This window comes from Thamnophis elegans, chromosome 10 (genome assembly GCF_009769535.1).
Source record: "Thamnophis elegans isolate rThaEle1 chromosome 10, rThaEle1.pri, whole genome shotgun sequence".
NCBI lineage: Eukaryota > Metazoa > Chordata > Lepidosauria > Squamata > Colubridae > Thamnophis > Thamnophis elegans.
The window spans coordinates 10,967,654-10,982,878 of record NC_045550.1 but is presented as its reverse complement, the minus strand read 5'-3'; positions in this window follow the sequence as shown (position 1 = coordinate 10,982,878).

Below are 15,225 nucleotides of genomic sequence, written 5' to 3'. Positions count from 1 at the left end.
TGCAGAACGTGGGTTTTTTTCTCAGGGTAAGGAAGGGGTCGCCGTTAAAGTTTGTTGCTCGGCCCGATTCTCGAGTTGGCACTGAACTTTCAGCTGGGTCTGTCGGAAAACGAAAGGCATCTGTTGATACAATGCACTGCACGTAGAATCAGCTGAGCTTAGCTTTCCACAAGGAAAGGCCAGACCCAGTGAATTAAAACTATTAAGGAAAAAGGTTTAGGCTAAATACCAAAGGAGACTTTCTTGGCCAATGGAATATAGGCTGCCACCTGATGAGAAATCTTTTCAAATAGATTGGATAAGTCATCTGTCAAATGGTCTAGCCGAGGGCAGTCTTTTTCAGGATGCCCCCAGATCTATAAAGTATAGCTATATATTATAAATCGTCTGTAATTAATATGTGTGCATGTATATGCATACATATGTATATGTATTTACATGTATATGTATTTACATGTATGTACCTATATACATATATTTATGTATATAAAAAGTGACAATAAAGGCTATCTTTTCAATCAGAATAGAGCTGGAAGGGACCTTAGAGGTCTTCTAGTCGAGCCCCCTGCTCAAGTGGGAGATCCTATACCATTTCAGACAAGTGGCTGTCCACTCTTTTCTTAAAAACCTCCAGTGATGCAGCATCCAGAATGTCTGAAGACAAGATACACTTACTTAAATCTTATCTAACCATAATTTAATTTAACGTGTGTAAGTCTTAGCTAATAGTTCTTTTTTTTTTTGGTACAAATCCCCATTAAATAATTATATTAAATAATTGTTTGGCAGAATAAGTTACCTTTGTTCTACAATGGCATGCCTGGGATCTCAATAAGCCTGTCGTTGTGTGTCCCTTGATAAATAAAACAAAAAAAAACCTATATTGTGCATTCCTAGGTAGCCTATTCAAAAGCAATCCCCACTGATCTTTGTGGCCCATACAGCTTGCAATATGTGGCTGCAGAATAACAGACCATCTTTTCCTACTAGTCAGTTTGGATCCATAATTGGCCAGACTCAACAGCCTACAGCAGTGTTTTTCAAACTTGATGAATATGGACTTCAACTCCTAGAATTCCCCAGCTAGCATGCTGGTGTTTGAAATTTACTGGTCTAAACACCAGCATTTAATTTATTTGTCCATGTGCATACCTAATCAAGGGAATACCATGGAGAAAACCACACACCCTAACAACAGTGGCAGGGCAAACCCCACGTTCAGATGATGTTACCTACCGTATTTTTTGGAGTATAAGACGCAGCAGAGTATAAGACACACCAAGATTTTGAAGAGGCAATTTTTTTAAAAAAAGTAGGTAGGTAGAAGGATAGAGAGGGAGAGAAAGAGAGAGAAATACAGTAGGTAGGTAGGGAGAGAGAGTAGGTAGGTAGGTAGGTCGGTCGGTAGGTAGGTAGTAGATAAAGGAATAGAGATAGAGAAATACAGTAGATAGGTAGGGAGAGAGAGAGAAAGTAGGTAGGTTGGTAGGTAGAGGGATAGAGAGAGAGAAATACAGTAGATAGGTAGGGAGAGAGGTAGATACGTACGTAGATAGAGGGGGGAGAGAGAAATATAGTAGATACGTAGGGAGAGGGAGAGAGAGAGAGAGAGAGAGTAGATAGGTAGGTAGATGTTTCCAGGTGTATTTATCCATGTGCTGGAGAAGGAAATTGCTGACAATTTGCAGCACCTAAGACTTCCTTTCTGCTGGCACAGCACTTGATCAATATAATTCTCATCAATCAGTTAAAGAGCTTTCCAAAAGGGAAAAAAAAAGTTTTTGCACTCTGCAAACCTCCCCAAAACGTCCATTTTTTGCGAAAACGAGCCCAGATTTTTCTTTTTAAAAAGGCATGAATAGCCTTGGGAGGGCTTGCAGAGTGCTCTTGGGGGGTGGGGGGCCAAAAACAAGCAAAAACAGCCCATTTTTTTGTGAAAACGGGCCTGTTTTTTGTCAAAAAAATGCATGCATAGCCTTATGGAGGCTTGTAGAGTGCTTCTGGGGACTGGGGAGCAAAAAACGGCCCGTTTTTGCTCATTTCTGCCCTCCCCAGCCCCCAGGAGCTCTCTGAAAGCCTCCTTAAGGGTATGCACGGCTATTTTTGTGAAGGGGCGGGGCTTCAGGAGGCAAAAAATGCTGCATTCGATGTATAAGACGCACCCAGATTTTCAACCTCTTTTTTGAGAAAAAAAAGGTGCGTCTTATACTCCAAAAATATGGTAATTGGTCTGCAAGCGAACACCAGCAAACACCCAGACAGCAGCAAGCACAATTCATCCCTGAGATACATGTATTTTCTTCTATTGCAGAAATAAGCTATCTTAGATGTTGATATACACATTGTACAGAATTTCACTATCTTCCGTGTATCTCTGTTTTATCTTTGAATCAATTACTATATGTCCATTGGCATTCTTTAGTTTAGAATACCATTGCATAACTGAAAATTCCTTCTGAATTTTAAAATATTTTAAAATAATTTAAAATATCAATATCTGTTACCATTTTCACCTCTTTATAGATGTATTGATTCAGTTCCTTTCACCTTTTAACAGTTGAAAGTCTTTGAGTTTTGTCCTGAGATTTTTGTTTGTGCAAAAATTCTTGACTTTGCTTCTCTTTATTTCTTAGCAATTATCACCATCTATTCTGGCATCCAGTTTGCTTTTTTCTGTTTCTTGATCTTTAGTATCCGTGTTTTCCTGAAAATAAGACTCGGTCTTATATTATTATTTTCTGCTACAAAAGACATATTAGGGATTGGTCCCCTGTTTATTTCTTATTTCTAATCCATATAGTTCAACAATATTTTTCTCATTATTTCCAACACCTGCATTCCAGTGCTTCTTGCTTGCATGTTCTGTTGATTTCAGCTTGAACTTAACCATTTAACCATACAAGTAGTCAATATCATCTTTTTCTTCATCAGTAGTTAGACAAAAACTTGAATAACTGTCATATTAGAGATGTGGGCAAAATGTATATTATTACTATTGTTACATACACAACAATGTGAAATCACAGCTGTCAGTTCTTTAGCTAGTGGTGGCATTTACATGTGAGTTCTCCCCAAGAACCTAAAATATTGTAATCTATCAGCATAGTATATGTGCAGATCCAAGCAGTATGGTCTTTTGTAATTGACAAATGGAAGTTTTGTCAATGCATAGATTTTCTCAGAGCTGTCCATGATGTTTTGATATGGCCCCAATAATCCCTGCAACCACCGCTACTAGTTTATGCCATAATCTTTTAAATTCAATTTTCAGGTCTTGATACTTTATGATTTCTTCCAGTTCTGCTATTCTATTATCCCCTGATATTGCCACATCAGTTATCCACACTTTTGTCTTTTCAACCATAGTTAAATCTGGCTGTAATGTGCCCAGACTTTATCAGTTTCCTATTTGGAAATCGCACAATATTTTAACCTGCTTATTTTTACTACTTTTTCACCTATATCATCATCTTTTAATGATCCAATAATCTCCTGCGAGGTGCTCCTTCTGGGCAACTGAATGGAACTGGCCGGATGCCCTTTCTGTTGCCAATGCGGAGTTATATTCAGATAAATTATCGTGCTCAGAGAGTGAAATATCTGTGTCTACCTAGGATCAAACTCACAGCCTCCTGATTGTGAGGCAAGAGCTCCACCTCTAGGCCACTGCACCACTCACTTTTTCACCTGTATGTTCCTATCCATTTTCTGTAATTGGCTTTTGATAATTTTACAGATGTTCCAGTGAATAGCTTTAGCATATCTGTGTTAGGAGGCTGTTTATAATATGTTGTGTGATCTTCTGGCACAAGCTGAGTATATGATTTACGGTTTCTTCTGCTTATTTGGACAATCTGCATGGTTTTTCAATTATGGCCTAGCTTACATTAGTTCAAATAGCTTCCTCTTCAGCAGCCAAATTCAAGTCTTTAGTTTCTTTTGTAATGTTGTAAACTTTTGCCCGGTTTTATCTTTATCCACTTTCCGCTCAATCTTTTGTAGAAATTGACTATGTAATGCTTTCCTGTGCCAATATTCTATTCATGTTTTATTACATTATTTCAATATTCATGTTTTGTTTCTTGTGCATTCGGTAAATTTCAATTTTTAACTTGCATCAATGATAGTTCTTGGCTGTTTTTTACATAATCAGCCAATGCATGATTTTCTTCTTTAACAATATTTTTATTTGAAGTATATCTCTGCCTCCATTTTTGCAGGACAAATATAATCTATTATAATCTATAATATCATTCTGAGGATGTAATGCAAAGCAAATAGTCATGGTATTGGACCTGGGTACTTGAGAGACCGCCTGCTACCAATTACCTCCACTAGACTGATTAGATCCCACAGATTAGGCCTCCTCCGAATTCCATCCGCCGGCCAGTGTCGACTGGCAACTACCCAGAGGAGAGCCTTCTCTGTGGCTGCTCCGACCCTCTGGAACGAACTCCCCGTGGAGATTCGCACCCTCACCACCCTCCAGGCCTTCCGCAAAGCCCTTAAAACCTGGCTGTTCCGACAGGCCTGGGGCTAAAGAATTGTTGCCCCCGTGTCGAATGGTATGACTGTTGTGTGTTTTAAATTATGTATTGTTTTGTGTCATTTTCATTTTTTGTTTGTATCCCCCTTCCCTGGTTTGAGTTGTGAGCCGCCCTGAGTCCCCTTCGGGGGAAAAGAGCGGCATATAAATAAATTAAACATTCAAACATTCAAATAGTCATCAGTTTTCTTGTTTTTCAATCCAAACAGTTCACCCATCGTCCAGTTAATAATTCCAGCACCATATCATAACACAGGTATGGCCAGGTATTGAAGGCTTTGATATTGTTTCTACCTTTCAATTTTGTTTTTAGCAATTTTCTCACTGTTTCTGTTTATCCTTTACTAATTCCACTTTCAACTTGCCCATGCTTGATGATACTTAACTGTAAAATGCCCTGATCCTTGTAGGTTTTAATCCTGATGAGTACTGATCGTTTAACCATTCAGCATTTCAATTCCATTACTATTCACAATTTTCCTTTGATTTATTGCTACTGTGGCTGTAGCAATAAATACATTGCTACTGTAGTAGTAGCTACTCTGGGCCAAATTTAATTGCTATATATGTGCTAAAAATTATTAAACCATTTGTTAATGACTGGATTTTTTTTCTGATTCTCCATGAGGCTTCAGATTATCTGTATAAAGCAAATATAAGATTTTATTAGCACTTTTTTCTGTTTGATAGCAAAATTTATTATGGTTTGTTGCACATTTGACCAGATGGTTAGACTGGATTTGGCACGTTTTTTTTCAACCTATTGAGTCCTTCGGAAAGGACCTGGGATAGACAGATGTTTCTTTAATAATGTTAAAGATATTTTCACAGGATGTAAGCTGTACCAAGTAAAGCTATCTTTTGCAATTGACAGTGGTGATTTTTGTCAGGGCCTATTGTGTTCAACTGGTATTGCAGGTATTTTTTGGGATTGCGCCCAAGACACCTATTTCTATTGGTACTATCTTTGCTTTCTTTTGCCAAGTTCTCACACCTCTATTTGTGAGTATTTGTATTGTGTGATTTTATTCAGTTCCTTTTTCTTACATTCTGCTATCTCCATATATTGCAATGTCTTTATTATCCACAGTGGTTAAGTCTAAGGTGCTACCTGTCAGGTACTTCTCTCTTGAATTTTAAAGTGCTAGAATATTTTAGCTTTTTCATTTTTCATTATTTTATTTACTTTATGGTTCCCACCAGTTTTTGTCTGCAGGCAAGTGGTATTCCTTGCAGATATTCCAATACACCATTGCTGTTATTTGTAATCTGTTTGCGTGGCACGACAAAACCGCGCTCGACTAAAGCGCGCCTGATTAAACCGCGTCGCTGATGTCATCAACAGGGCGACAACAGCGAGCGCGGAGAAAGAAGGGCGCTTTAAATAGCGTTTTGAAAGCAAGCCGATTCAAGTTAAGGTAAGGGTTAGGTTTAGGGTTAGGTTTAGGGTTAGGTTTAGGGTTAGGTTTAGGGTTGGGGTTAGGTTTAGGGTTAGGTTAAGGGTTAAGATTAGGTTTAGGGTTAGGTTAAGGGTTAGGGTTAGGTTAAGGGTTAGGGTTAGGGTTAGGTTTAGGGGGGTTAGGTTTAGGGGTTAATTTCAGGTTTAGCGTTTACAGCGTGCTTCTGTCTCCGTGCTGTTGTCGCGCTGTGATGACGTCAGCTACGTGGTTTCGTCGAGCACCCTTTAGTCAAACGCGGTTTTGTGGTGGAACCATCTGTTTGTAGTTTGTGTGACCTTGCAGGAGCTAACTGGGTGGTCCACTGCTTCTTCCCTTTCTTTGCAGAGATGGCATTTGTTGTCTGTTGCTGTCTTCTCAATTCTGACTTTACATGTAATTTGTTCATAAGACTTGGTCCCGTGCAACCAGAATTAGCCCCTCTGTCTTTCTCGAATTTTCCAGCTGTAAGCCATTGCCAGGTCCTGTTATCTGCTTTGTCTACTAGTTTTTTTGTGTGTGCTGGCCATGTAATGTTTCATGACCCGTCAAAACCGCACTTGACTAAGCCACGCCCGATTAAACCGTGTCGCTGACGTCATCAACAGGGCGACAACAGCCAACGCGGAGAAAGAAGGGCGTTTTAAATAGCGCTTTGAAAGCAAGCCGATTCAACTTAAGGTAAGGGTTAGGGTTAGGGTTAGGTTTAGGGTTAGGTTAAGGGTTATGGTTAGGTTTAGGGTTAGGTTAAGGGTTAGGATTAGATTTAGGGTTAGGTTAAGGATTAGGTTTAGGGTTAGGTTTAGGATTAGGATTAGGTTTAGGGGGGTTAGGTTTAGGTTTAGGTTTAGGCGTTAATTTTAGGTTTAGCGTTTACAGCGTGCTTCTGTCTCCGCGCTGTTGTCGCCCTGTTGATGACGTCAGCTACGCGGTTTTGTCGAGCGCGGTATTGTCCGCGGTTTTGTGGTGGAACCGTAATGTTTTGCTTTGCTCAATCTCTGTTGTATTCTTCATCTTCTCTTTCTTATAGATCATTTTAGCCTTCATGGTATACTAGTTTTGATGCACCTTCTTCACTGCTCTTCAAATATTTTTCCAATGCCCCTTTTTTCTTCTTTAACTATCTGGTGTATACTTGCAAATTTCCATGACCATTTATGCTCCTTGGTAAATAGAATCTGCCAGTGTCATTGCGTGTAGAGCATGATTCATCGTTATTATTCCGATCTACCTGTACAGGGCTTTTAAATCAGTTTGAGTCCAGTGCACTATTGTAACTGTATATCTAATGATAGTGTGCTGTTAAACTACTTGGCAATAAGTAAATCAAGACCAGTCAAACGTTTCAACCAAGAACCATGCAGTTCATCTTCACTTTCTACTGCAATCTTTCTTGCCCTTTTTCCACCACCATTTCCGCTGTTCTCAGCTTCTTTCTCTCCTTCTCCACCTCCTTTAGCCAAGCAGCATTATTGAAGTATTTATTTGGGTTGTCTCATATCTGTGCCCAGAACTGCACTGTTTCTTTGTTATCAGGTGTTGGATGGTTCATTGCAGTCTCTCCATTAATGGATTGATAGAAACGTTTCTGCTTCAATTGAAATTGGAGATCCTGCCTATAGGGTGCAATTTGATCTTCCTATCTTGCTGACCTTGGATGTTATTTGCTGCTTTATTATTTCCAGTTTCCTTTATCTTCCCTGTTTCCATGTAATATTTCTTGATCAGGGATTCTTTTATCTTCTTGGTCTTTTCTTTATTCTGTTTTCTTGCTGTTTTCTTTGTTCTGTTCTAGCCTGCTTGTATCTTGATCTTAGCCTGCTGTTCTTATTTTCCAGCCCAATCTTCCATTTTAATCCCATTTCCTTTTAATACTTGTGCTAGCTGCTGCTTTGAATCAAGCCTCAATGCAGTTTGTTTGATCCATGTGGTTTTCTTGATAAAATATAGGAGTTTTATTATACCCTCATCCCTTGAAGTATGAAACGATACCCTTGTCATTCAGAGCCGAGGTGGCGCAGTGGTTAGGGTGCAGTACTGCAGGCCACTTCAGCTGACTGTGATCTGCAGTTCAGCGGTTCAAATCTCACCGGCTCAAGGTCGACTCAGCCTTCCATCCTTCCAAGGTGGGTGAAATGAGGACCCAGACTGTGGGGGCAAGTTGCTGACTCAATTTGCTAAAAAAAATCTGTAAACCGCTTAGAGAGGGCTGAAAGCCCTATGAAGCGGTATATAAGTCTAATAAATAAATAAATTAATTAATAAAGTGATCATCCGTTTCCAACAATTTCTTATATCACAATTGCTCGATACAGTTGCCAGCGGTCATTGGACGGCTGGGATGACATTCATACACTTGGTGACTCTGGGTGTATATTCCCAAATTACTTCACTGATACCTTCCAGGCGCATGTGTATAAATACACATATGAACACAAGGAATCACAAGGGAGGAACTTACTAGGACTTGGGAGAGATTCCCAAATATAAAATGTTAAATTTGAAAGCCTATCAAGCTTTTTAAAACAAGATGCATTGCCCTCTTAATGTGGCTAGGTGGCAGCACACCCTTTCAATAAAAAACAGTGGTTTACAGGATGTTTGCCAGATGTTGTGCAGGAGGCCAGTACACTCCCAACCCACTGTTACAACACATCATGGAATGCTGAGACAATATGTCAGTTTGTACAACTGTAACCTCAACGTAGCCTTCACAAATAATTGAAGACAGGCAGATTGTTAAGTTATTCTAAGGGAGGAGGGGCATTAAAAAGGTATAATGAGATACAATTGTGAACTGTATGTTTTTGGGGAGAGGGAGGGGGAAAAAAAACTTCTCCGTAAAAAACTTTCCTGAATATAATTTGGATCAATTTTGTAGGAACCACAACTGCCAGGCATAATTACATTTCACTGATGTCATTTGTTTGCAATTTTGGGTACGTTACTAGCAGTAATAAATCCTGGGAGGCAATTATTTGGCTTTGAATGGCATTTATTAAGATTCATTTTGGAAAATAGTTCCTCGCGTCTCTGTAAACGTTGTCCAATCGGTCAGCTAAAAGGGCTTTTGTGTCTTTTTTTTCTTTTTTTTTACATTTTTCCAACCACCTCAAGCTCATGGAAGTTGGGACCCTTAAGGGTGTTTTAATACCATACCGAATTGCTCAAATCCAACAAGCATCTTTTACTGCAGAAACCTTCTCGGTAGCCTGAGCCTTATATCAACAATGGAGCCATTGACTCCCATAAAGGATAGGGTGGTATGTAAGAATGCCTCCTGCGTACAACATTTTAAAATTGTATTTCTCGTCTGAGAAAAACTCAGTTTGAAAATTGGGGTGTGTTTTTTTTTACACCCCCCCTTCTCTTGTAGAGACAGGAGACAGTCTGTTGCTGCAATGCTCACAGCTGCAGACCTGCAAGAGCCCACTCAGCCGATGACTCATCGACTGCAACAGCTTATAACGTAGACCTTCGTTTTATCCGTCCTCATTTCTCATTACAGGGAGACCAAATTTCAGGTTTATATACTGAAAAATGTACTAACGCTTCCTTGGTAGTCTTCTGAAAAACGACCACTATCATCACCACTGTTATAGCTTTGCGGTGACCAAAAGGCATTTTTTTAAGTTCTCCCCCAAAAGGAGAAATATAACACCCCTTCTTTCTTGAACGATCCTGCAGCAAAGGTTTACTGGAGATTTCCCCCACCACTACCCGTCCTCTCTTTATGCCTTCAGAATCCGAATGTTCCATTTTTACTCAAGACCTGCTCCAATGAAATTTACCTTACAATCACTTGGTTTTTCTTTATATATATAAAGAAAATGGCATTATAATGGCATTAGAAATAGATATATATTTCTAATTAAACATGCAGATAGAGGATTTTAACTGCCCTTTCATAGAGTAAATAAAGGTTGATAAACTAAAGCTAATGTTTAAAAGTTCTACTCTTATTCAAACAGATTGAACACACGTCATAACAGAAATGATTTGTTTGTGCTTGGAGTATAACTGTACCAGGGTGCATAAGTAATTGTTATAACATTTATTAGTTGACCGGAACCTCTAGTCATTCCCATCTGCTGAGCAACATTTGCCAATAACCTCAGGCCACATGGCTGGCAGCCTTCTTAGGTACAGTCCAAACATGAAATATGACCAGATAAGCTAATTCTACTTTATTGTAAGGCTACATTAACATAATCTTACAAAGTACAAAACTCCTGCTCTTTCCCCATCTGATAAATTCGGGAGTTTCTTTCTCTGTCTCTATTATGCAGCTGTGGGCTGTCCCGCCTCTTATCTGATCCTTTCCTAGGCGGCATCTCTTCCCCCTCCCTTGTCTCCCAAGGTCAGTCTCACATACCATTATAATGGCAAATAATGAAAGATACAATGTTGAGCTTGTACCTCACTGACACCTTTAAGGCCACAGATTCCCCTTCCGGCTTAATCCATTTATTATCATTCCCTGCACTTTGCCTCCTTAGTTGTTTTTCCATATATATATATCTGTTAATTCCTTTTTTTTTTTTTTTCTGATCTCAAAGTAAGATTTATTACTTGTGGTTGCTTGTGGTTTCCCTTTGTTTTTTATCAGGATATGTTTACGATAGTACAGAGAAAGGGGGAAGTTGGAGATTACATACCTATGTATTATTTCCAAGCAGGACACCCTTTTTTTTCTTTTCCCTCCCCCCCCCTTTTAGTACTTATAAATAACAATAAAAATAATAGACATTTTATGAAGTTCAAAGATATAAACTTTTTTCATCTGACAAAGCTATGCAATACATTTGCAATTTATCATTGTCATATTTTGCATCAACTGTATAAGCAATCCATGCTTGTTATATATTAGAAATATATTTAACATTGATACAAATTTGCTATGTGAAGATTGAATTTCTTTATATATTTTATTATGTTTTCATTCTATACAATCACATATTCACTGTGCTTAATCAGGGCATATAACATTGAATAATAAACACGGCCCTCACTTATATAGAAAATGCCCTCTACAATACAAACCCAGTATACCACCTTGGCCTGCCATACACCCTCTTTCAACCCCCTCCAACTTTCATTCTTCCTTCTCACACACCCCTCTACGCCTACTTCCCCTCCCCTTCTTTCTAACCTTAACCCTATCACTCCCTCTCCATTCCCTCCCTCCCTTCTCCTCCTCCTCTCTCTCACCCTCTCCACCCTCCTTCTTCTTTCACTCGACTCTTTCCTTCGGTATCTATTACCTTCCAGTATATTCGGTTTGTTCTATTTTCGCACTAACATTGAAAAGCCACAGTATACAAATACAATCATGGAATTTAACACATATTGTATTTCCCCCCTCCCCCCTCCCCCTAAATCCCCACCTCCCTTCCCTCCCCCCGACTTCCCAAAGACCATACGTGGTATAACTTTTGAACAATCACAGTCTAAAATATCTCTACATTGAACTCAGCTTCTTACTGTTACCCAAATTTTAAACAATTTAAATTATTACTGATACTAAGCATAAGCTATCTGGAGTTTCTTAGTCCCATATTTACTTTTTATGTAATCAATCCATTTTTTCCAGTCTCGCTTATATCTCTCGTTTGAATGTTCTTTGAGATATGCTGAGATTTTGGCCATTTCGGCTAAGTTCATAACTTTCAAAGTCCATTCTTGAATTGTAGGTAGATCTTTCTTCTTCCAATACTGCACCACCAGGAGTCTTGCTGCCGTTATTAAATACAAAACCAAATTAGTCTCTGCTGCTGTAAAATCAATACATATACCCAGTAAAAACAACTGGGGGGTAAATTTTATCCTTCTTTTAAAGATGTTTTGCAGGATCCACCATATTTTTATCCAAAATGCCTTGACATTACGACATGTCCACCATATATGAAAATATGTAGCATCACAAGAACCACATCTCCAACATTTAGGTTGAACATTTGGATACATAGAGGCAAGCTTTTTAGGATCTAGGTGCCATCTATAAAACATCTTATAAAAATTTTCTCTCAAGTTTTGTGCTTGTGTAAATTTCACATTTCTTACCCAGATTCTTTCCCATGTTTCAAGCATTATTGGTTCCTCGATATTCTGAGCCCATTTTATCATACAATCCTTAATCAGTTCCGTTTCAGAATCCATCTGTACTAATACATTATATATCCTCTTTATATGCATTGAGCTTTGATCTCTTATTTGTTTAAACAAATTATCCTCAACTTTTACAAAGCCAATTTTTTGATCTGTTTTCCACCTAGCCTGTAGTTGACCATACTGAAACCACGTTTGAACTACCTTCTCTTCTTTAAGTACCTCTAAAGATTTTAGTTCCATCACCCCTCTTTCTGAGATAAGAAGTTGTCTATAGGTGGTTCTATCGTGTTTTGTTCTACATTCATATTTTCAATTGCATGTCTAGGAATTGCCCACATGGGCACTTTATCATTTAATTTATGTTGATATTTTTTCCAAACCCGCAATAAAGCATTTCTTAAGATGTGATTTTTAAATTTCTTATCCGTTTTTTTGTTAAATAACAGGTAAGCATGCCAACCATATAACAAGTCATATCCCTCGATATTCAAAATTCTGTCATTAGTTAGATGAATCCAATCACTAATTACAGATAGTGCCACTGCGTCATAGTATAATTTTAAGTTAGGTAATTTCAATCCTCCTCTTTCACGTGCATCTTGCATTATTTTCATCTTTACCCTCGGCTTCTTTCCTGCCCACACAAATTTGTTGATACCCTTCTGCCATTCTAAAAGATTCGCATCTCTTTTAAGTATTGGTAACATTTGAAAAAGAAATAAAAATTTTGGTAAAATGTTCATTTTTACTGCCGCTATTCTACCCAGCAAGGACAAATGCAGTTTTTCCCACCTTTTCAACTCCAACTGTGTACTATGCCAAAGTGATTCATAATTATACTTGTATAATTTCCCATTTGAGATTAAAATATTAACTCCAAGATATTTAACTTTTTTAACTACCTCACATCTTAGCATCGCCCCCAGTTCTTCCTTCTGTTTGATAGTCATATTTATAGCTATTATTTTGGTTTTTCCTAGATTTATTTTAAATCCCGAGACTTGACCATATTGATTGATCGTATTCAATAATACCCTACTAGTTTCCTGCGGTTGTTCCAATATTATAACCAGATCATCCGCAAATGCACGAACTCTATATTCTTGCTGTCTAATTTTGATCCCTTTTAGACCGCCCAGGCCCCGTATCTTATTCAACAGTATTTCCAAGGTTATAATAAACAATAATGGGGACAGAGGACAGCCCTGTCTTGTACCTTTTTCAATTTGAAAGGAGTCTGTCAGACTTCCATTGACAATGATCTGGGCTGTTTGCTGCTGATATATTGCACCAATTGACCGTAAAAAGCCATCTCCTATCTGCATTTTTTGCAATGTCTTCAGCAGGAATTGCCAATTAACTCGATCAAAGGCTTTCTCCGCATCCAAAAATATGAATGCGGCCGGGATTTGATTGTTCTTTCCCAGGTATTCTAAAGCATTGATAATTAATCTAACGTTGTCCTTCATCTGTCTGCCCTGTATAAAACCAGTTTGATCGGTATGTATCAGTTGCTGAATTACCCCCATTAGCCTATTTGCTAATATTTTAGTAAAAATTTTATAATCTACATTGAGTAATGAAATAGGTCTGTAATTTTTTGGTTGGGTAAGGTCTTGATCTTCTTTGGGTATCAACGATATGAACGCAGTCTTCCACGAAGGAGGCACTTTCCCTCCCGATTGAATTTTATTGAATAGTTCTCTGAGGGGTTCTACCATTTCTAACTGTAGATATTTATAATAAACAGCTGTTAAACCATCTGTGCCTGGTGCTTTCCCTAACTTTAATTGTTTAATTGCCTGCAAAATTTCCTTCAGGCAAGGAAGGGTATGAATGTTCATATAATATGATAACTTTTTTTCCAAAGGAGAGCCTATTTGTACTTTCTCTGCTACAGTTCTTATATTTCCTGACATGGTCCCTAATATACATGTAAGAGTTATCCAACACATTTGGCCGTGCATCAGGGTTTTTTAAAAAATCTGCTTAAGGATAATAATGCTAAGCATGTAATTCAGAAGCATTCTATAGCTATGCTGAGAATCCAGCTGTTTTAAACCTCCTTTTTAAGAATACGGTCAGGCTCATGACATAACGTTAGATACTCAATAGCTGCAGGACAAGCAAAACAACCATCAGATATGATAGCAGTAACAATAGCAGTTAGACTTATATACCGCTTCATAGGGCTTTCAGCCCTCTCTAAGCGGTTTATAGAGTCAGCATATCACCCCCACAGTCTGGGTCCTCATTTCACCCACCTTGGAAGGATGGAAGGCTGAGTCAACCTTGAGCCGGTGAGATTAGAACCGCTGAACTGCAGATAACAGTCAGCTGAAGTGGCCTGCAGTACTGCACCCTAACCACTGCACCACCTCGGCTCTATTTTACAGATATAATGATTGGGAGAGCTGCACATAATGCTGATTATCTACAAACAAGTCATAGTGTCATTTTAAAACACACACACACGCAAAGCTTAATGACGTTCTTCCATTTATGGTTTCTTCCTAAATCAGATAAGCCAGTTCCATTTTGTTTTTATGTTTTTTAATGGTTCCAACTTTCTTCCAGAAGAATAAGGCACTATACATAGAACTTTGAAGCCAGCAACAAAAACACTATGAGGTAGTGTTATGTGAGGGACAGTGCTTGGCCTCCTGGGTCTCCTGGTGTGCTTCCGTGGCTGGGTCGTCATTCCTTGAGCCACTGTGCTACAGAGAGTATGTTATGTGGTATGAGGTACGTAGCTTTTTCCATTCTGTTACCAACTGTAGATTTTGAACTATAGTTTTCAAACATCAGATCTAATCTATGTAGTGATTTGAGGTGCTGCTGAACTCTCCAGCCCAAAGCATCTTGAAGGCACTGCAGAAGATAAGATATTGGAAGGCTAATTCATATGTTGTGTTACACAAATCTTCCCTACCTTGGCATCTCAGAATTTCCTACTAGCATGGAGAATGCTATGGTAAGCCATAAAGTGAGAAGGGGATATTATTGATTCAGACAATATATGAGGCAAAAACATCAATGCTGACTAAAGAATACTGAAACAAGAATACTGACGTTTCATCAAGAAAAAATCCTGATGTGGGTGTGGGTGTGGGTGTACGTACACACCAGTGG